Source organism: Ovis canadensis, chromosome 1 (assembly GCF_042477335.2).
Source record: "Ovis canadensis isolate MfBH-ARS-UI-01 breed Bighorn chromosome 1, ARS-UI_OviCan_v2, whole genome shotgun sequence".
Lineage (NCBI taxonomy): Eukaryota > Metazoa > Chordata > Mammalia > Artiodactyla > Bovidae > Ovis > Ovis canadensis.
Window position 1 is genome coordinate 265,006,497 of NC_091245.1, and position 23,911 is coordinate 265,030,407.

Consider the following 23,911-nt stretch of genomic DNA (forward strand, 5'->3'; position numbering starts at 1 on the left):
AGGCAGTGTGATACAAACCACCGCCCAAACACTGATGACCTGAGAGAAGCAGAGCCAAGGCATACCCATTGCCAGAAGGAAACACTGCTTCTGTCCATTTAAAACCTAGACAGCGTATTAACAATCAGAGACGTCACTTTGCCAACAAAGGTCTGTCTAGTCATAGCTATGGTTTTTCCAGTAGTCAGGTACAGATGTGAGAGTTGGGCCATAAAAAGGCTGAGCACCAAAGAATCGATGCTTTTGAACTGTGGTGTTGAAAAAGACTCTTGAGAGTGCTTTGGATAGCAAGGAGATCAAATCAGTCAATCCTAAAAGAAATCAACCCTGAATATTCATTGGAAGGACTGATGCTGAAGCTGAAGCTCCAATACTTTGGCCACCTGATATGAAGAGCCGACTCATTGAAAGAGACTGTGATGCTGGGAAAGATTGAGGGCAGGAAGAGAAGGGAGCTACAGAGGATGAGATGGTTGGATGTCATCATCAACTCAATGGACATGAACTTGAGCAAACTCCAGAAGACAGTGAAGGACGGGAAAGTCTGGGGTGCTGCAGTCCATAGGGTCACAAAGAGTCAGACATGACTTAAGAGCTGAACATCAGCAACAACAAATTAACACATGCTATCTGGTATTCAAAGGCTTCCCTGCTGGCTCAGCAGTAGAGAACCTGCCCACCCGTGCAGGAGACTTCAGTTCGATCACTGGGTCAGAAAGATCCCCTAAAGAAGAAAATAGCTGCCCATCCCAGTATTCTTGCCTGGGAAATCCCATGGACAGAGGAATCTGGTGGGCTACAGTCCATGATATCCCAGAGAATCAGACTTGTCTGAGCAATGGAGCATGCATACATCTGATATTCAACAAAACTTGGAAGACATTCAAAAAAGCAGGGGAAAAATATGAATTCATTGTCAACAGATAAAGCAATCAACACAACTAGACTCAAAGTGACCCAGATATTGGAGCCATCAGACTGAAAGCTTAAAATAACTATGAGCAGTGAAATAAATCAGAGAAAGAAATTCTGTATAATCACTTATATGTGGAATCTAAGAGTAAAAAAATCTCATAGATGCAAAGAGATTGGTGGTTTCCAGAGGTGGGAAGAGGTGTAGGCAAAATGGGTTAAGGGGATCAAAAGGTATAAAGTTCTTCTTATACAACAATAAGTCCTCGGGATGCAATGTACAGCATGTTATAAGAGAAAAAAACATTTATTTTTAATTATTTGCTTGTATTTAGAGAAATAAAACAGAATTATGAAAATATGTAACCAGCCAGGAACCTATGGGGCATTCCCAGAACAAGACACACACCCACCATGTGTGCACATGCCTTTTGTTTGTAGAAAAACTTCAAAGTATAAATTTAATCAGAGCATAACTTTGTCAAAGTATAAAGAAGTGAGAAAATGGAGAAACAAAGGAAAGCAGTCAAGTAAGACAAAATAATAATAGTTTAGCCAATAAACAAAGTCAAGGACCTTTAGTTCCTCCTAAGGGCTATAGATAATATTCTGAGCCATGTCCTTTGAGCTGTTTTGCTGATTCTGAAACCCCCAGTAGGTGGGAAAAGTTAACTGTGTGCTTCCCACAAGCATGGAGACCCCAGATCAGTTAGATCCAGAAGGCTGATGATGTTGACTCCTGATTACCTCACCACCACCATTTCTCAGAAGGTCATCCATGAGCTGATCACACCCCCAACAACCCTCTTCCCTCACCTTGTTTTTAAAAATATATTTTCCTCAAAGCTTTTGGGGGAATTGGGATCTTTTAAGCACTAGCTACCTGGACTGCTTGCTTGGCACCTGCCATAAACGCTGGACTTTCCTTCACCACAACCTGGTGTTGGTAGACTGGTCTTGCTGTACACAGGGTGAGCAGACCTGAGTTAGGTTCAGTAACAAACAGAGTGAATGTCTTTCAAAATAGAGAAAGGAACAGGCTTTGGGAAAACAAATAGCACTTCTAGAAACAAAAGATCAAGTAGTAGAAATTAAAAACTCATTCAAACAGAATATTAGACACCGTTGAAGAGAGAATTAGAAAAATTAGAAGACAGTTGAAGTCACCTGTCATCCCTTTCTGGGAGTTGCCTCAGTTGAAGATGATTTTCTTGACCAAGGTCAGACCCCCTTCTCAGGACAACTCACATCTAAAGCTTTTATTTTTATTACTTACTTATTTGGCTGCACCAGGTCTTAGCTGCAACATGCAGAATCTTTAGTTGAGGCATGCGGAATCTAATTCCCTGACCAGGGATTGAATCTGGGCCCCCTGCATTGGGAGAATGAAGTTTTAGCCACTGGACCACAAGGGAAGTCCCAAAGCTCACATCTAATTCCTGATCCAGGGCAATAAAGGCCTGTTCTGGGTCTGCAACACAGGACGGCACTGAAAGACCCTCCCAGCTGGAGAGCTGCCTCTGGAGTCATTGACTGCATCATAGGCTAACTTTTCCTGAGTCCAGTCCTCTCCCTCTCCCTCAACAACTGTTGATCCCAAGAGAGCTCCCTAGGAAACCTAGGATCTGGGCACCTCCATCTGCAGCAAAAGACCTGGAAGCAATGGCATCCTTGTAGCCTTATTGTTCAGTGGCTCAGTCATGTCTGACTCTTTGTGACCCCATGGACTGCAGCACACCAGTCTTCCCTTTCTTTCATCAACTCCCAGAAGTTGCTCAAACTCATGTCCATTGAGTCAGTGATGACATCCAACTATCTCACCCTCTGTTGTCCCCTTCTACTCCCACCTTCAATCTTTCCCAGCATCAGGGTCTTTTTGAAAGAGTCGACTCTTCACATCAGGCGGTGAAAGTATTGGAGCTTCAGCTTCAGCATCACTCCTTCCAATGAATATTCAGGACTGATTTCCTTTAGGATGGACTGGTTAGATCTCTTTGCAGTCCAAGGGACTCTCAAGAGTCTTCTCCAACACCACAGTTCAAAAGCATCAGTTCTTCGGTGCTCAGCCTTCTTTATGGTCCAGCTCTCACATCTGTACATGACTAATGGAAAACCCATAGCTTTGACTAGACAGACCTTTGTTGGCAAAGTAATATCTCTGCTTTTTAATATGCTGTGGAGGTTTGTCATAGCTTTTCTTCCAAGGAGCAGGTGTCTTTTAATTACATGGGTGCAGTCACTATCTGCTCTGATTTTGGAGCCCAAGAAAATAAAGCCTGTCACTGTTTCCATTTTTTCCCATCTATTTGCCATGAAGTGATGTGACCAGATGCCATGATTTTCATTTTTTGAATGTTGAGTTTTAAGCCAACTTTTTCACCCTCCTCTTTCACTTTCATCAAGAGACTCTTTAGTTCTTCACTTTCTGCCATAAGGTTTGTGTCATCTGCATATCTGAGGTTATTGATATTTCTCCCAGCAATCTTGATTCTAACTTGTGCTTCATCCAGCCCAACATTTCTCATGATGGACTCTGCATGTAAGTTAAATAAGCAGGGTGACAATATACAGCCTTGACGTACTCTTTTCCCTATTTGGAACCAGTCTGTTGTTCCATGTCCAGTTCTAACTGTTGCTTCTTGACCTGCATACAGATTCCTCAGGAGGCATGTCAGGTGGTCTAGTATTCCCATCTCTTGAAGAATTTTCCACAGTTTGTTGTGATCCACACAGTCAAAGACTTTAGAGTAACCAGTTAAGCAGAAGTAGATGTGTTTTTTTTTAATTCTCTTGCTTTTTCAATGATCCAACAGATGTCGGCAATTTGATCTCTGGTTTCTCTGCCTTTTCTGAATCCAGCTTGAACATCTGGGATGTGATTGCTAAGTCTCATTTCCCACTGAAAAAAAACAGGTGCTGCCTGGATCAGTGGTTGGGTGCTGGGGTTGGGGGAAAGCTCAGTGAGTCTGGGACACCTTGAGCCCCAAAGCAAGGAAGCTATCAAAGACTCTTGAGACTATATGAAAGGGACACAGGAGCCAACCTGAAGGGGCTCACACTGATGCCTGCTGAAGAAAGAGTAGCTTCATTCTGCTAAAGAATAGCTCCTGTATAGAGTGAAACACACCAATTATATAAAAATCCAGAAAAATGCATAAGATACACTGAATTTTATGTGTATAGATATATGTGTATGCTGTATGCTTAATCACTCAATCGTGTCCAACTCTTTATGACCCTTTGGACTGTAGCCCACAAGGCTCCTCTGTCCATGGGATTTTTCAGGCAAGAATACTGGAGTGTGTTGCCATGCCCTCCTCCAGGGGATCTTTCCAAACAAGGGATTGAACTTGTCTCCTGCATTGCAGGTGGATTCTTTACCTGCTGAGCCATCAGGGAAGCCCATATGGATATCTCTTCAGTTCAGTTCAGTTCAGTCTCTCAGTCGTGTCCAACTTTTTGCAACCCCATTGTACCTGTCCATCACCAACTCTGGGAGCTTGCTCAAACTCATGTCCATCAAGTTAGTGATGCCATCCAAGCATCTCATCCTTGTTGTCCCCTTCTCCTCCTGCCTTCAATCTTTCCTGGCATCAGAGTCTTTTCCAGTGAGTCAGTTCTCCACACCAGGTGGCCAAAGTATAGATATATACACGTATAAATATACACAAGAACATATATATATATATATATATATATATATATATATATATACACATTTATAAGCATGTGTGTGTATAGTTAGAGATCTGTAGAAGTTACTAGGAAACCAAAAAATAATTCTGGAAATTGATTAAAAGGACAGAATAAATCATATATCTGGGCTTCTCTGTAAAAAGAGCATTTTGGGGTAACAAAACAGGCATCGAAGGACAGTCCTTTATAGAAGAATTCCAGGTTAAAAATGTAGATGAGTTGATAAGCTTAGCCAGTCGCCACCTTCCAATGCCCGGTGATGTAACAGATCTAAGACCAGACTTTCAGTGGTAACTGAAACTGAGCTGAAAGGCTGATGGGAACAGGTTGACAACAGTCCCCAGGGATGAGCCCTGACATCTCCCCACCATGATGCACTTGGGAGCACACAACTCCTGTGAAGTGTTCTCACCACAGGAGTTGAAGCTGCATTTTAGCCTTTCCACAGGTCTCCCATTTTACAAGAAATATAGGGGATGGAGGATTATTTTAAAGAACAATGCAGAAAACTCTCCAGGACAATAACTGAGTTTCTTTAGTGATTGCATGCTATAAGAACTGCTACAAACCAGAAGGGACTTTTAAAACATGTCTTTATTTTTCTTGTGCTGGGTCTTCACTGTTGCACACAGGCCTTCTCTAATTCTGGGCGGCAGAGGCTACTCTCTAATCGCAATGCGCAGGCTTCTCATTGTGGCGGCTTCTCTTGTCGCAGAGCTGTGAGGGGTTCAGCAGTTGCAACTCTTGGGCTCCAAACTGTGGGCTCAGTAGTTGTTGCCCCATGTCATGTGGAATCTTCCTGGATCAGGGATCGAACATGTGTACTCTGCTTAGGAAGGTGGATTCTTTACCATTGGACCACCAGGGAAGTCCCAAAAGGGTCTTAAGGGCAGCATCACCCTTGTGCCTTATGCAAGCCTTGTTTGGATTCTGATCTGACAAATAAATACTTTAAATGTCTTGTTTTAGACAATCGGAGTAAACTATAGGTATTAGTTAGCCACCACCTTTTATAGCTCAGTATTTCACACTTGTATGATTGCTCATAGTATATACATTGTTGCTGTTGTTCAGTCCCTAAGTTGTGTCCGACTCTTTGCAACCCCGGGGACTGCAGCACTCTGAGCTTCCCTGTCCTTCACTGTTTCCTGGAGTTTGCTCAAATTCATCTCCATTGAGTCGCTGATGCTGTCCAACCATTTCATCCTCTGCTGCCCTCTTTTTCTTCTGCCCTCAATATCTCCTAGCATCACTGTCTTTTCCAATGAGTTGGCTCTTTGCATCAGGTGGCCCAAGAATTGGAGCTTCAGCTTCAGCATCAGTCCTTCCAGTGACTATTCAGGGTTGATTCCCTTTAATATTGACTGGTTAGTATAATAGTGTCAACTGGAAAAAATGCACAACCTGAAAGTTGAGAATTATGCTTTATTCAATGGACATTCTGCAAACTTCAAGCCCAGGACCCAGCATCTCAGATCACTCTGACTACTCCAAAGAGGCCAGGCAGGGAGCCAGGATATGTAGGAGCTTTGCGACAAAGACCAGGTGGTTGGAACATCAAAAGATGACTGCTGATTAAAGAAAACCAGATGTCTCAGGTTAAGCAATTTAGCACTTTTCTATGTATGGGAGGATACAGGAGTCTGGGCTCCGTGAAATCATTCCTTTGATGGGAAACCTCAGCTATCTGAGGCCAGTATCCTGCTTTTCTCCATCTGAATCCCCTCAGCATCTGCAGTTGGGAGAGGGGGTGCTGCAGTGGCTGAGGGCTTGGCAGTGGGCAGACCATTTGTCTCCATCCTGAGTCCCCTCAGGGCTCACTGTCGGGGCAGCTGTAATGAGATGATTTGACGGCTGTAACTTCCTTTGTTTACTGATATGGAAGGCAACATTTTTCATTCACAACAGACACATGTCTATCCATACACACATAGATCTTTTTCTTATTATGTATTTTTAATTGAAGGATAATTATAATATTGTGTTGATTTCTGCCATACATCAACATGAATCAACCATAGGTATACATATGTCCCCTCCTTCTTGAGTCTCCCTCCCACCTCCCACACCATCCCACCCCTCTAAGTTGTCACGGAGCCCTGGTTTGAGTTCCCTGAGTCATACAGCAAACTCCCACTGGCTATCTATTTACTGGCTATCTATGTTAATGTATATGTTTCCATGCTATTCTCTCCATTAGTCCCATCCTGTCCTTCCTACCCCTGACCCTATGTCTGTAAGTCTGTTCTCTATGTCTGTGTCTTCATTGTGTGCCAAGTCACTTCAGTCGTGTCTCACTCTTTGTGACCCTATGGACTGTGTAGCCTGCCAAGCTCCTCTATCCATGGGATTCTCCAGGCAAGAATATGAGAGTAGGTTACCATTTCCTCCTCCAGGGGATCTTCCCAACCCAGGGATTGAACCCGTGTCTCTTACATCTCCTGCCTGGGTAGGTGGGTTCTTTACCACTAGTACCACCTGGGAAGTCCTAGGCGTCTCCATTCTGCTGCTGCTAAGTCTCTTCAGTCGTGTCCGACTCTGTGTGACCCCATAGACAGAAGCCCACCGGGCTCCCCCATCCCCGGGATTCTCCAGGCAAGAACACTGGAGTGGGTTGCCATTTCCTTCTCCAATGCATGGACGTGAAAAGTGAAAAAAGTGAAGTCGCTCAATCGTGTCCGACTCTTAGCGACCCCATGAACTGCAGCCTACCAGGCTTCTCCATCCATGGGATTTTCCAGGCAAGAGTACTGGAGTGGGGTGCCATTGCCTTCTCCAGGCGTCTCCATTGCTGCCCTGCAAATAGGCTCATCAGTACCATCTTTCTAGATTCCATATATATGTGTTAATACACGATATTTGTTTTTCTATTTCTGACTTGTTTCAGAGTGTATAATAGGATCTAAGTTCATCCACCTCATTAGCACTGACTCAAATGTGTTCATTTTTATGACTGAGTAACATTCCATTTTGGTATATGTACCACAGTTTCTATATCCATTCATTTGTCGATGGACATCTGTGTTGCTTCCATGTCCTAACCACTGTAAAAAATGCTGCAGTGAATATTGGGGTACATGTGTCCTTTTGAATTTTGGTCTTCTCAGGATATATGCTCAGTAGTGGGACTGTTGGGTAGACACATAGGGTTTTTCAATGTACTTAAAATTAATCTGCTCCCCTTGGTAAAATATTAAGGGCTCCTTTCCCATGTTGACAAACATAGATATATCTTGTTCTTAATGCTTGAGTCGTATTTCATTACGCAAGACATGCAGAGAAACAACATTCCTCTCCCTGGTGACTCAGAAGGTAAAGAATCCGCCTGCAATGCAGGATACCCAGGTTTGATCCCTTGTTTGAGAAGATTCCCTGGAGAAGGAAATGGCAAGCCACCCCAGTATTCTTACCTGGAGCATCCCATGGAGAGAGGAGCCAGGAAGGCTACAGTCCATGGGGTCAAAAAGAATTGGACATGACTGAACTGTGGTGTCGGAGAAGACTCTTGAGAGTCCCTTGGACTACAAGGTGATCCAACCAGTCCCTTCTAAAGGAGATCAGTCCTGGGTGTTGATTGGAGGGACTGATGCTAAAGCTGAAACTCCAATACTTTGGCCACCTCATGCGAAGAGTTGACTCATTGGAAAAGACCCTGATGCTGGGAGGGATTGGGGGCAGGAGGAGAAGGGGACGACAGAGGATGAGATGGCTGGATGGCGTCACTGACTCGATGGACTTGAGTCTGAGTGAACTCCAGGAGTTGGTGATGGACAGGGAGGCCTGGCATTCTGCGATTCATGGGGTCGCAAAGAGTCGGACACGACTGAGCGACTGAACTGAACTGAGCTGAGTGACAAACATTTTCACTTTCACTTTTGTTAACCATTTTCATCTGGCCTCCTTTTCTGCTGTTGTTATTGGTACAGTGTGGTCACAAACACCCTCATGTATATTTCTGTGCAAGCATGTCTGTTGGGCTGTTTCCTAGGCAAAAATATCCACTTTTTAAAGAAAGGTGAAATGGCCTGGAATGACCCCAGCCCCAGGCTGCAGTCACTACATACATAGCAGAGCTGGATGGAATCCAAATCCTGGTCTGTCTGTCCAAAAGCTGATCACATCTTCTGCCTCCTGCCCTGCCTCCGGCTCTGGGGACTCTTTCAGATGGTGTGGTGAACTGACTGTGAAAGCCTCAAGAAGGGGTTTCAGTGGCAGCCCACCAGGCTGACGGTCACTGCAAATGTCTAAAACTTGCAATCAGTGAATCTGGGGATCAAGAGCCACCCCCCCTAACCCCCCAGGGTTGAGTGACATTTCTCAATCAGAATCCAGTAAACCAAAGGAGCCCATGGCTGCCCACACGGGTCATCCTGGCAGTAACCAGGGGATGGCAGAGGATGAGACTGCGGATGTGGTGGGATTCCTCTAGGGCTTACACTTGGTAACACACACCTGCCGCACCCAGGGACTTCAAGGTCTCTTCCATTGAATTGAGGACTTTGGATGAAAAAGGACAATGATGCCTCTTGAGTGGGTGGCCCCAAGAGAGGCTCCCCTGTCTTGTCCCCTTCCAGGGGGCAATGGGGCCGACCTGGAATCAGAAGGCTTCTTTTCTGGTATCTCTCCCAACCTGTTTTATCCATCTCTGCAAAAGAGGCATTGCCTAGCAACCAGAGAGGTGCAATGACGTCCTTGGACTATTCCATTCCACTCCTTTAACACTTAACTCTGGTTGATTATTAGCACCTGCAGTGGGAAGGTGGCAACCAGCTTTAAAGATAAACAAATTCTGTCAAGTCACCAGAGGGCAGAAAGGGCACGTCTAGCCTGACTTTGGGAAGATGTCTGGCCAGTATGAGATTTTTCAGTTCTCAGAAAGAATCTTTCTAAACCTGCAAGATTCCCTGGGCAAGAAGACAATAGACGCTAAGAAAACTCTTTGAAATATGAGCCCTTCCATTTGCTTTCTAATCTGCAAAGCTGTGAGGCAAATTTGATCTTTGCTTGCCCGCCTCTCTTGACACTCATAGCCTTTACATGTTGTAAGTAAATTGAGCAACTGGAAAATAATATGGTGTAGGTAACTGTGAGATACCATTAATGGGCTTTCTGTGTCTTTCTCTATAAGAATGTGTTAATAATTTACATTTTAACTCAGAGTCACTGTTGACACAGTGGTAGAGAGACTTTTCAAAGAGTCATTTCTATCACCAGGTAAATAACCCTAGATAAGCTTTGCTTACCCCAAGAATTGGATCTTGGAAACTTTAAGGTATGCCTTTGGGAAAGTCCATTTGGCTGAGGTCCTACCATAGCAGACTGGCACCAAAAAAAATAAAAAATCCACCCACACGCTCACACAGAGAAGATATCTGGCACTTTTGCATAATGCAAGTTTCTAGGCTTGTGGACAAAGAATGTCCCCTACCCTTCTGGTAAACGGAGGATGCTGTGGCTATCAAGCCAGCAGCCACTGCAGCCATCCTGCCTGTGCCTCCCGAGGGGACTCAGGATGGAGAAAAGCAGGATGCTGGCCCTAGAATAAGTGCTTGTGCGTGCTGAGTCTCTGAGTCACGTCCGACTCTGCAACCCCATGGACTGTAGCCCGCCAGGCTGGCAAGAACACTAGAGTGGATTGCCATTTCCTCCTCCAGGGGATTGTCCCAACCCAGGGATCAAATCTGGGGCTCCTTTGGCTCCTGCACTGGCAGGCGGATTCTTTACCACTGAGCCACCTGGGAAGCCCAATGATTGTTAAGGGGCACATCAAAGGAGTGGTTTCAGTGAGCCCAGACTCTCACATCTTCCCATACAGAGAAAAGCACTAAGATCATGAACCTGAGATGTCTGGTTTTCTTTAATTAATCTTTTGATATTCCAACTATATAGCTCTTTTTTAAAAAAAGATTTTTTTTCTTTGATGTGGACCATTTTTTTTTAGTCTTTATTGAATTCGTTACAATATTGTTTCTGTTTTATGTTCTGGTTTTTTGGCCCCCAGCTATCTTAGTTTCCAGACTAGGAATTGAACTTGCACCCCGTGCACCGGAAGGCAAATTCTTAATCACTGGACAGGCAGGGATGTCCGCCAACTATATAGGAGTTCATTGCAAAAACTCCTATGTATCCCGGCTCCTCCTTGACCTCTTTGGAACAGTCTCTCAGAGCGATCTGAGTGGCCGCCTCTTGAGGTAAGCCCTCGGTATGTCCCCCAATAAAATATAATTCTCAACTTTTAGGTTGTGCTTTTTCAGTCGACAGACTCAATGAAGGGCAAGAGCCGTGCTTGCCCAGTGCTCAGGACAAGGCTCGAGCATTTCTTCAGCCTTGCAAGTCACAGTTCCTATTAAAAGGAGGGAAAAGAGCTTACTCCACATTGTTGCTTCCTGGAGTGAGAACCACGGTTGAGATTTTGGGGTGTTTTTTAAGAAATCCTTTTTCTGTATTTTGTGTGTATGTGTGCTGCTGGGTATAGCAGGAATCGTTTGCTTTTTATAAAGATGTGGTTATATTGGTGGTAGAACTTTGTTTCCTGCTTCTTTCTCTCTTGTCTTGTTTGTGATGTAGCTCTATTAGCAAAACAAATCGCTATGGTGGCCATCAGCCTCCCGTTTGTGGTCCTTGATGCTGCGTACACAATACTTTGCTATTTATAATAATCTGCTATATGGGAGCACGTGTACAGTCGTTTCGTTGTCTGACTCTTCTGCGACCCCATGGACTGTATCCACTAGGCTGCTCGGTCCACGGAATTTTCCAGCCAAGAATACTGGAGTGGGTAGCCATTTCCTTCTCCAGGGGACCTTCCTGCCCCTGGGATTGAAGCTACGCCTCCTGCATCTCCTGCGTTGGCAGGTGGATTCTTTACCACTGAGCCACTCGAGAAGCCTGTATGGGGAAAGGGGGACCTTAAAAAATAAGGAGTCAAAATTTAGATTCGGAAGACACTGGACCGCCGTGGAAGTCCCCTCAAAGGGGACTTTTATCTCCCACTTTCAGGAGGAAAAGGGAATTCAGAGGGCCTTTCTTCAATCAGCTTCTTGCACCTTCAGCTACATTTGACACTTAGGTCAACAGGGCAGTTCTAGGGTGACCTGTTCTGTCCCCACCAACAGCGGAGAGTCTTTACAAACTTCCTCCTGGTTAATTGAGATGCTCTGTCTCACAGAGGTCACCCCTGTGCTGGACAAGGGCTTGCCTGGCATGTGAAAAGCCTAGCTACCTCCCCTTTGCTCCACCCAGAGTCCTGTGAATGCTTCTGCAAATAAGAGAAGATAACCCTCCCTGGGACATGTCCAGCCAGGCGGCCAGACGAGGGGGGCTGGGTGTGGTCTCCCCAGTGGCTATACCCAGCTTGGTCACGCACTGGCAGCCCAGTCATGGGCCTGGCATCTCTCTGTTAGCTGATCTGATGACTGCCAAGCCCTCAAAGCCTGTACTAAACAGCTGAATGTGAAAGAAAGAACATCCTGGTTTCCACCCCAGCTCAGCCACTAGTCACTCACTAAGGTGTCCTGGGAAATTCCCACTGTTTCTGGGGTGAGTTCCTGCAGCTCTGAGATGAAGAGAGCTAAGCCGTCTCAGTGAGTCTCAAACTCCTCCACTGAGCTCCGCCCACCCCTCAGCACCTCCTGGGGTATCCTTGGTCCTGTGTTGCCTCCTCAAAGTTCACAGTGTCTTCGGAGACTTCTGTTTTATCTTCGAGCCATGAAATATTGTCATTCTGTTACATGGTTGCTTTAAAATAAAAATAAAACCTCAGCCCCATAGATTGCCCCTCTCAGATGTCTGGTCTGACCACCTGATGTTGGGGTACATCTCTGGCCAGCTGGACTATGCCTCAAGGTGGTCCCAGCCCTCTATCCCCCTGCTCACAGAGAGGAGGGGAGGGTCGAGGACTCCCCAGACTTTCCACTTCCATCCCCATGCCAGGCTGATGACTCCCCGCTGAGTTCAAGTCCCAGCTTCATCACCATGGATGTGTGGTGGTTGTTTGTTGTTCAGTCTCCAAGCCATATTTGCCTCATTGAGACCCAAGAACTGCAGCATGCCAGGCTTCCCCGTCCTCCACTATCCCCCAGAGTGTGCTCAAATTCTCCTCTACCTTCAAATTTGTGTCCATTGAGTCCGTAATGCCATCCAACCATCTCATCCTCTGTTACCCCCTTCTCCCCCTGCTCTCCCTATTTCTCAGCATTAGGGTCTCTTCCAATGGGTTGACTCTTCTCATCGGGTGGCCAAAGTATTGGAGCTTCAGCTTCAGCATCAGTCCTTCCAGTGAGGATTCAGGGTTGATTTCCTTTAGGACCAGCTGTGTGACCATAGGCAAGTCACTCAGCCTCTCTGTGCCTCCCTTTGCCAGCACAGAACGTGGAGGTGACAATACCATCGGCAAGGCTGTGGTGAAGGACACTCAGCATGTGGAAATTGCTTCATGTGACAAGTGTCTCAGCCCCTTTCATCTCAAAATCCTCTTCCTTCCAACCCACTCCCCTCTCATCACCTTACCTCTACCTTCAAGCTCAGGTAAATTTCTCTTCCATCTTATTTAACCTTTCCCCGACTTCCCCTTACCTGTGTCTCCCTCTTTTTTATGTTGTTCTAATTGTGACCCGAAGATGACCTCAGGGGCTGGGGCTTGGTATCAAAAGCCTTAAGGTCACGTGCCCTTGACTATTCGTCTTCCGGTGCTGGAATTCATCCTCCTTTAAGCCTGCATCCAGCATGGGTGCGTCAGTGATGCAGATGGTGGCCTCCTTGATGGTGAGTTGCTCAGGAATCCACTTAGTAAGCTCGCAGGGGCTGTGTGTGTTAGCAGACAGAGGTGGCCACGCTGTGCCCTGTCGGGACTACGAGGTCACTCAAGATGCATTCACAGCTCAGAGGCGAACATAAAACAGCATCTTCTAATATTCCAGCACTGAAAATCTTTATTGAACAATTTTAAATATTGCACAAAAGTCTCCAGACCAAAAGCCTAAAGCTGTTCCGCTTGCAGTATGGCAGGGGGAGTGTGAGCGCCAGCCCTTCCAGTGCCCCCGCCCTCCACCGTGGCCCACCTTGGTGTCCCAGCCCCCTTGGTCCGAGCCTGCAAGCATCACTGTGGAGACTGTGTGGTGGGGCTTGGGTGTGCCTGCTGTGCTATCAAATGAGCAAAACAGGACCCAAATCTTACAGTAGATCTTAGGTTTTGAGATCGTGCACACTGACAGCCTCAGTTCATTCAGCAGGTCATAAGCAACAGAGGGCTTCCCTGGTGGTCCAGCGGTTAAGAATCCACCTGTCAATGCAGGGGACACGAGTTCAATTCCTGGTCCAGGAAGATCCCACATGTCGTGGAGCAGCTAGCCCGTGTGCCACAGCTGCTGAAGCCCATGTGCTCCAGACCCATCAGCCACAAGAGAAGCCACTCCCGCAGTAAGCCCTCACTCTGCAACCGGAGAATAGCCCCCACCACCATAGAAAACCCACACAGCAAAAAGACCCAGTTCAGCCAAATATAAATAACTAAATAAAATTGTTTTTTAAAAAAACAAACAACAGACATTCATTTCTCCCAGCTCTGGGGGGTGTAGGGGGGTCAGTGAGAGTCCTCTTCCAGGCTTCACCCTTCTCCCTGCATCCTCACCCGGGGAGGGGACACAATTCTCTCTAGTCTCTTTGACAAGGGCACTGATCCCATTTACGTGGGCTCCACCCCAGGGTTCTCATTTCCTCGCAAAGACCCCAATCCCCCCACTTCCGCCCTGACATCACGTTGGGCCTTAGGAGCTCAGGATTTTAATTTTGAGGGAACACACAACTAAGGCCTAGCACTGACCTGGGCTTCCCTGGTGACTCAACCGGTAAAGAATCCACCTGGAGTGCAGGAGACCCAGCTTCGATCCCTGGGTTGGGAAGATTCCCCTGGAGGAGGGCATGGCATCCCACTCCAGTATTCTTGCCTGGAGAATCCCATGAGAGGAGCCTGGCAGGCTGTAGTCCAGAGGGTCACAAAGAGTGGGATATGACTGAATGACTAAGCACAGCACTTACCTGCAAAAACCACTGAAAGGGCACCAATCTGTTACAGATGATTTTCTCTGGATGGTGAGATTACAAGAGTTTTAAAGCTTTCTTTTTCCTTGGAATTTTGAAAAAAACTTTAGCATAAAAACATGACTTTTATATTAAGGACGAGAGTGAATAAAAGTCTCTCTGGCAGCAGTAGGAGCTGAAATCAATGGCCTTAGTGGAGGGCAGAGGGTGGGGGAGGCAGGACAATGCTGCAGAGCCAGGGACCCAGACCTGGGCCTGAGACTGGACACTATGAACCCCATCTCAGGGCCCCCGGGAGCCAGTGGGGGTTAGGCAGGGAGGATGCACCATCCCATGTGGAGGACACTTGGGGTCTCTTAGAGTAATGGGACAGACAGAAGAGATGGAGCAGTGGATGGGCCCCCAGGGTGCACGGCCAGCTTGCCTTCTGTGTGAAGGCAAGAGCAGCCCTGGTGGGGTGATCACAGTGCCCAGCCCACTCTGCATCCCCCTTTAAGGAGCCAGCAAAGCAAAGCAGATGCAGCATTGACGATCCAGGTTAAAACGCTGCCGGAGGCACCGTCCTTGGGAGTGGCTGCAGCTGCCTCTCCTTCCAGGCTTCCACAGAAAGGTGCAGAGATGGGAAAGAGGAAGAATCCAGAAGCAGGTGGGCGGGCCAGGGTCTGGATTGTGGAGGTGAAGCTGGCTGAGCCGTGCGGGAGAAAGGTGGGACCCTCCTCCCTCTGAGTGGAGGGAGACAGTGGAGACAGGGACGAGGTGGGCTTGGGATGGGAGTAAAGTCGCCGAGGACAGCCCTGAAGGTGGTGTAAATGGGGAGGGGAAGGGTTGGTGGTTGGAGTGATATGGGGAGGGGAGGGAGCAGCAAAGAGATGGGAACAGGTGCTGTGATTAAAGAGGAGCAGAACCCTTCCATCACAGGCCCTGATAGGGTGAATTGTGTCCCCCAAAGATACACTTGAGTCCTACCCCCAGTACCGAAGAAAGTGATCTGATTTGGAAGTGATGGTCTTTGCAGACATAGTCAAGTTCAGATGAGATCAGGCTGCTTTAGGGTGGGCCCTGAGTGGTGACAGGTGTCCCTAGGCAAAGCTGGAGACACACAGAGCCTGGAGGAAGAGGCTGTGTGAAGACAGAGGCAGAGACTGCAGTCATGCAGCCACAAGCAAGGGCTGCCAGCAGCTACCAGAGTCTGGGAGAGACAGGGAAGCTTCTCCCTGGGAACCCCAAGAAAGCAGGGCCCCGAGGACACCTTGGGTTCAACTTCCAGTTGCCAGACTGAGGGCACAGGAGTCTGCTGTTTAAGCCCCCAGGTTGTGATACGTTGGTGCAGCAGCCCCAGGAAGCCCACAATGCCCACCTGGTTCCTGATGGGCACACAACGAGCTAGAACCACCTGGACCCTCAGATAAGCCTTGCTGCAGAGTGCCTGCACCTACCACACACACACACACACACACACACACACACACACACACGCACACACATTCCCAGAGATGGGCATCTGGCAGAGGCATCCGAGCAAAGCAAGACCAACAGGCAAGGTTGAGGGAGGCGGGGTGAGGTCAGGAGACTGAGCCCTTGCAGACAGCCGTCTGACCTCCGATAGCATGCCAGTTCGGTGGAGGATGATGAGAAGCCATCCCCTCCATATGCATCATAGAGATGCACGTGCTCGGGGCAGGGTGTGTCCACATAAGTCTCCAGCCACCCTGCCCCCTGGGTAGCTAAGACCCCCTCCTCTTGCCCACCTCCCCACACCCAGGATGAGCCCCAGGGGCCTGAGGGGACAGAGAGGTCCTGGTTGGAGTGTCGCTGTGCCCTTCCTAGGACAGAGGCCAGCGACCTTTCCTGGGCACGTGAACACCTCTGCTGAAGGAAGTGAAGAAGGCGCTGTGTGCAGAGGTTGCCGTGCTGGGGAAGGGAGGCACAGGGGACCTTGAGCTACTGCCCGGGTCCCAGCCCGTGAGGCCAGCCTGGGCTGGGCAGTCATCCTAGAGGAACCAGGTGCTCCTCACAGAGCAGAAGGGCCAGGGCTGTCCTGGAGACTGGGGTGTCCTCCATAGCAGATATTAAATGAATTCAACAAGGAGGCCATTAGACGGATATGGCTCTAAGGCAGTGACAGCTGTGTAAACAAACCAAAATCCAAGCCTGCAAATACCTCACGGTTCTGAAATCAAACCCTCATGACAACCACTCCTAACAGCCACGGAGGCCTGCCTCCCCGAGTGTAAGTTTCCACCTCCACAGCCCGTGTGGCACTACCTCATTCCCACTGACTTTTGCTCAGATATACTCTTAAAATGTTCACGATGCCTCTGTTTAATTTCTCATGAGGAGACAAGCCCAGCCTGCTGGTGGAGCAGGCACTCGCCCCAGGGAGGGGAGCAGGTAGCCACAGGCCCCTGGAAGGGATCCAGGTTCTTCCATTCAATATGCAAATGAGTAAAACGAGGCCAAGAATAATAAAAGGTACAGCATCATTAGTTGAGAGCCAGGCTCTGGGCGGGCACGCTGTATCGTTTAACCCTCATAGCCCTGTGGAGTTGTTCCTATGGGCCCACTTTGCAGATGAAGCAACTGAGCCAACACAGGGCTGAGGATCCTCCCCAAATTCTTGAGGCTGCAGAGGCAGAGTCAGGCTGGAATCCGAGCTGACACTAGAGGTTGCCTGTTGCCTCCATTTCCCAATCCTCTCCTCTTGCTCCCTCGCCCCCCACCCCACCCCCCCGCCCCCACCCCTCTACCCAGTCCCGAGCAAGGACTCTAACCACAAGGTCCTGATGTCTTTCCCTGGTGGGGAGCCAGGCTGTGGTCAGGCCCAGGCTTTCCCCCAGGACAGGAGAGCAGAGGCCCTCAGGCCAGGCCCTGAGCAGGCGCTGCATCAAGGTCGCCGTGCCATGGGAGAGGCCAGCTCCCGAAGAGGTCCCCCGGGCTTTTGGCTGACCTGGGCACTGTGGCCCCGGCACTTCAGCTAAGAGCCCAGGGACACTGGAAGTCTCAGGCACACACGGCACCGGCAGGAGTTAAAAGTGGCTGAGGTCGTCCTCATGCTCAGGCCTGATACGAGATACCAAGATACCGGAGAAGACACCACCAGCTCCAGGCATTGTTCTTCGGATGCTTTTGATTCAGGATTTCTCACTGTCTCAAGTTAAGGAAGTTTGAGGCGCTGCATTCTTGAGGTTTCACAACTCTTCCCTGGAGGGGGGCTGGGCTCTCCTCACTCCCCGTTCCCTGGGGAACCTCTCTTGTTTTTGCACACGAAACAAGGTGTGCTGATGCTGTGCTCACCTCACTGTGTGCGGGTTTCTCCCTAATTGTGTACCCCCAAAAGCCATGTCCCTCCCTAGCACCTGGGTGCACATTTGGAAATGTTTTTGCATGCACGCTCAGTCCCTTCAGTCATGTCCAACTCTGCGATCCCATGGACTGCAGCCCACCAGTCTCCTCTGCCTCTGCGCTTCTCTAGGCAAGAATACTGGAGTGGGTTGCTATCCCCTCCTCCCTCCTCCAGGGGATCTTCCTGACCCAGGGATCGAACCCGCGTCTCCCCATGTCTCTTGCATTACAGGCAGATTCATTACCTCTGAGCCACCAGGGAAGGCCAGGTATAACCAAACTGAGATGAGTTCAGACTGGAGTCGGGTCCCACAGCCCCTCCTGACCAGGCCTTTCTCGTCTGACCCTGGGCTGTTCCCCACTGCTCCAGTCCACCCCACCTGGCCCTGACTGTAGTCCTGACTGTGATCACTGAGCAGCTCGGCCCAGACCCCCTTATCACCCCACCTGCTGCTACTCCTGTACAAGGGGAAGCCCTGTCCAGACAAAATAATGCTATTCTGCAACTCATGCCCACCCACCCCCGTTAGCCTGCTCTCAAAGTCTGGAAATGCCCATTCATACATTGCCTCCTCCAGGAAGCCTTCTGGAAAACCTCCGTGTTCTGAAGGAGCCCTCAGGCTGGCATTTCCCACACTGTGGGGTTGATCACTGTCCATACGTGTGTCCTCCACTGGACAGTAGCCTCCCTGCAGGCAGGGACTCTGGCCATACTCATGGAGCCCCTGATTAGCACGGGGCTGGTGCTGACAGGGACACCGTAAAAGTCAGGGGAACAGACAGAGAAGGGATTCCACACGGGCAAGGGGTTAATTCACTTCCACTGTCCACGAGCTTCCCATCTGGGGCCCCGAGGCAGCGTCCTCTCCTCGGTCCCAGAGTTCCTGTGCTGTCATTAAGGATGGAGATGGCAAGGACAACCAACGCGCATCCCTGCAGCCAGGTTCTGACACAGAGGCCTGAGGGAAGCAGGCCGGCACCAAGCAGTGCACGGAAGGGGCGAGTCAGGAGGCAAGTGGGTCAGGATCGCTGTCTGGGAACAGGCATGTGGGGGACACACAGAGCGGAGGTGGCGGGGCGCCAGTGGGCCCCGGCGGGGCGTCTCTCCATGCTGTTCTCTGGGCTCCAGTCTCGGGACCCCTCCCCACGGCCGGTTCTTGACAACGTCACCACACGGCGTCCCAAGAATCTAATGTCTCCGTGCAGTGGCTCTAAGCTACCCTCTCTGGCTTGTAAGCGTGGTAAAGTTTCTGTCCTAATTACAACACCAGCAGTACAGGGATCGCAGACAGCTGTGAGGGATCCAGGGCTCCCCTGGAAGCTCAGCCTGCAATGCGGGAGACCCCGGTTCAGTTCCTGCGTCAGGAAGTTCCCACAGAGACGGGATAGGCCACCCATTCCAGAATTCTTGGGCTTCCTTGGTGGCTCAGACAGTAAAGAATCTGCCTGCAATGCAGGAGACGGGCGTTCAATCCCTGGGTTGGGAAGATCCCCTGGAAGGGAATGGCAACCCACTCCAGTATTCTTGCCTGGAGAATCCCATGGACAGAAGAGCCTGGCGGGTTACAGTCCACGGGATCACAGAGTTGACACAACTGAGCGACTTTCATGTTCACATCCGTGTTCACGTGAAGGATCCAAATTCCCCCAAATTGCTTCTTCGACTTGAGGGGAGTTGAGTGAGGACAGAGTCCCTGACCTGCCTCAAGGGGGCACTTTGGCAGGGCCGAAGGGGAGGGCATGTGTCTGTGCTTCCAGCCCTCATGGGAGCTGCTGGCTTCCACCTGCAGGTCCTCCAACACACGGAGCCCTGCACCCGCCAGCCACCCCCAGGTAGAAATTCTCTCAGCTGGTGACTCTAGTCACTGTTCTGCTCTCAAAGGTTAGAAATGAATGGATAAAGAAGATGTGGTATGTGTATGCAATGGAATATTACTCAACCACATTTCATTTGTAGAAATGTGGATGGACCTAGAGCCTGTCATAGAATCAGAAAGAGAAAAATAAACATCGTATATTAACGCATGTATGTGGAATCTAGGAAAATGGTACTGATGAACTTATCTCCAGGGCAGGAATGGAGACAGAGACAGAAAACAGACACGTGGACATAGGGAGGCAGGGAGGGGATGATTTGGGAGATGGGGGTTCATATATACACATACACACACACTGCCATGTGGCTTCCCGGTGGCGCTAGTGGTAAAGAACCTGCCTGTTGATGCTGGAGATGTGAGAGACGTGGTTCGACCCCTGGGTCAGGAAGAGCCTCAGGAGAAGGAAATGGTAACGTATTCCAGTTACTCTTGCCTGGGAAATCCCGTGGACAAAGGAGCCCGGCAGTCTGTAGGGTCTTACAGAGTCAGACGTGGCTGAAGCGACTTAGCAAGCACGCATGGACCATGTGTAAAATAGTTGATGGGAAGCTGCTGTCTAGCACAGAGAGCTCAGCTCAGCACTCTGTGATGACCTGGAGGGGCAGAGTTTTGGGGTGAGGGTGGGAGGGAGGTCCAAGAGGGAGGAAACACATATACATATGACTGCTTCACTTTGTCATGCAGCAGAAACTAACACAACATTGTAGAGGAACTATACCTCAATTTTTAAAAAACAAAAGCTTAGACATGTTGGCTTTTTCCTTCTCCTTTACTATCTTTTAAGAAAATTGTGTGTGCATATGTGTATATAAATATATGTATGCATGTTGCTATGGGTTGCATTGTGTCCCCTCAAAATTTTTATATTCCAGCCCTGCCCCTAGTACCTCGCCATGTGACCTTATTAGGAAATAGGGTCACTGCAGATGTTATTAGTTAAGATGAGGTCATACTGGAGTGGGGTGGGCCCTCTAACCCGATATGACCAGTGTCCTTTTAAGAAGGAGAAATTTGTACACAGACAGGCACACAGATGCTATGTGAAGATGAAGGCAGAGATCAGGGTGATGCTCCTTACAAGCCAAGGAGCAACAGAGACAGTTAACAAAACCCCCAAAACTTGGGGAAAGGCCTCAGAAAGAACTAACCTTCCCGAAACCTCCATCTCCAATTCTGGCCTCCAGAATGAATCATGAGAGAACAGACTTTTGTTGTTTAAGCCACTCAGTTCGTGGCACTTTTTTACAGCAGCCCTAGGAAATTGATTGTTGCTGTTTAGTTGCTTAGATGTGTCCAGCTCTTTGCAACCACATGGACTGTAGCCAGCCAGACTCCTCTGACCAGGGGATTTCTCAGGCAAGAATCCTGGAGTGTGTTGCCATTTCCTCCACCAGGGGATCTTCCCAATCCAGGGATCGAGCTCTCATCTCTGTATTGAAGGTGGATTCTTTACCACTGAGTCACCTGGGAAGCCCAAGAAACTAAAGATGCCTATTGAGCAAATACAGAAAATACAAAAATCATAAAGAAGAAAATAACAACCCTAGTTCTCAGAGATATTAATAGCACACATTTTAGTGGGCATCCTTCCATTTTTTTTTGCCCCATGTGAGTAGGTATAAAGTTGAATTCACACTCTGTACTTTTCCTTTAAAATATGACTGTTTTCCTACATTATTAGTTGTACCTTGAAATGGTTATGTACATCACCAAATAGCTAAGAAATTTTATTTCATTATTTCTAATTGTTTGTAATTTAAAATAAATAGAAATGAACATCCTTGTGTGTAAATCATTTCCTGCATTTCTGAGCATTTTGATGAAACTTACCCAAGCTGCAGAGAAGGCCTCCATTGTTTTAACTCAACTGGGTAAGTTCACCCTCTTCCCTGGTGGCTCAGAGGTTAAAGCATCTGCCTGCAATGCAGGAGACCTGGGCTCGATCCCTGGGTCGGGAAGATCCCCTGGAGAAGGAAATGGCAACCCACTCCAGTATTCTTGCCTGGAGAATCCCATGGACAGAGGAGCCTGGTGGGCTACAGTCCATGGGGTCACAAAGAGTTGGACACGACTGAGCGACTTCACTTCGCCCTCTCAGCCCAGGGATCAGAGTGACCTTGTTTTCAGGTCATGCATATGAGATGGGTTCAGAAATGAAACTGCAGCCTGTCTCCTGCCTTTGAGGCATGAGCGATATCTACCTTCACAGGAGCTGAGGGAGCATGAGGCTCTTGGCTCCTCTAGAAGGCATTCGGGAAACCAGCTGGCTTTTCTCTTGGATGGTGTGATGTGATGCTTGGAACCACCACAGCCTTTTTGTCACCATGAGGGAAACCCCTTAGGGTAGAGCCAAGAGACAGAGGGCAAGCAGGTACTCAATGATATCCATTCCCAGACTTTCCAGAAATGACAGCCAAGGATCTTGTTTTACAGCCAGATTGAGCCAACGCTTGTGTTATAGAGAGCTTTGATGAATGCAACCTCTGACAGCTGCCACAAGTGAGCAGAAAAGCTAATAAAAGCACACTGGCCCATCTGTTCATACTTGGCCCTTCGCACCCACTTTGTCAATAGTTGTCTCACCGTCATGCGGAACTTGAACTTGGTGATATTAATAAAATCACTGGGTAGACACACTTGAACATTAGTTCACCAGCCCAGGTGACAGACTCAGGTTATCATGGGTGTCTACTGAGACCCATTCATGTGGAGGGACCATGGGTTAGTCTGGGTTGCAGAAACCTGGGCAAGTACCAGGAAATAATCTAGAATAAGGCTGTGTAAACAGAAAAACATACAAATGTGGGGCAGTCCAGTCTATTCTGTTTTTCTAGAATGTAGGTGTTCACTGCTATAGTGGATTGAACATTGTCTTGCCCAGAATTCATGTCCATCCAGGACTTTAAAATGCGACCTCATTTGGAAATAAGATCTTTGCAGATGCATAAGAATTGGTTAAGAACCTGGAGATGAGTTAACCATGGATTATCCTGATGGGCCTTGAATCCAGTGCCTGCTGTCCAGGTTAGAAGAGGAATAATCCATGGGAATGGACAGGAATAGGAAGATGCGGGAGAGACCAGAGTAAGGTGTGTACAATCCAAGGGCTGCTGACCACCAGTAGGAAGCTGGGAGGATGACCTGGATCAGACTCTCCTTTGGAGAGAAGGGACCAACCCTGCCCACACACTGATTTCGGAATTCTGGCCTTCAGAGGGTGAGGGGAATAAACTGTTGTTTCAGTCACAGAGTTTGTGGTCCCTTGTTCTGGCAGCCCTAGGAACCTGGCACCTGGGAATTCTAACTCTAAATCAACCCCCATTTCCACTGCCACCCCAGTAAATAACCCCTGTGATCATGAAGCGTTGGCGGGTAGTATGTCTCAAGAACAGGTCCAGCCTCACTCACCCTGTGTCCCATGGCACCTAGCTTCCCTTAAGATAGGAACAGGCGCTCTGAGAGAAAAATGCCAGGTTTCATGTATAACAGAGAAGAGCTAAAATCGGACCCCATGTTGGATCTGTTTATTTCACTTTACCTTTTTCTTTTCATTGCTTTACTATTATAAGCATACACTCCTTGGAAGAAAAGTTATGAGCAACCTAGATAGCATATTCAAAAGCACAGACATTACTTTGCCGACTAAGGTCCATCTACTCAAGGCTATGGTTTTTCCAGTAGTCATGTATGGATGTGAAAGTTGGACTGTGAAGAAGGCTGAGCGCTGAAGAATTGGTGTTTTTGAACTGTGTGGTGTTGGAGAAGACTCTTGAGAGTCCTTTGGACTGCAAGGAGATCCAACCAGTCCATTCTGAAGGAGATCAATCCTGGGATTTCTTTGGAAGGAATGATGCTAAAGCTGAAACTCCAATACTTTGGCCACCTCATGCGAAGAGTTGACTCATTGAAGAAGACTTTGATGCTGGGAGGGATTGGAGGCAGGAGGAGAAGGGGACGACAGAGGATGAGATGGCTGGATGACATCACTGACTCGATGGACGTGAGTCTGAGTGAATTCCGGGAGTTGGTGATGGACAGGGAGGCCT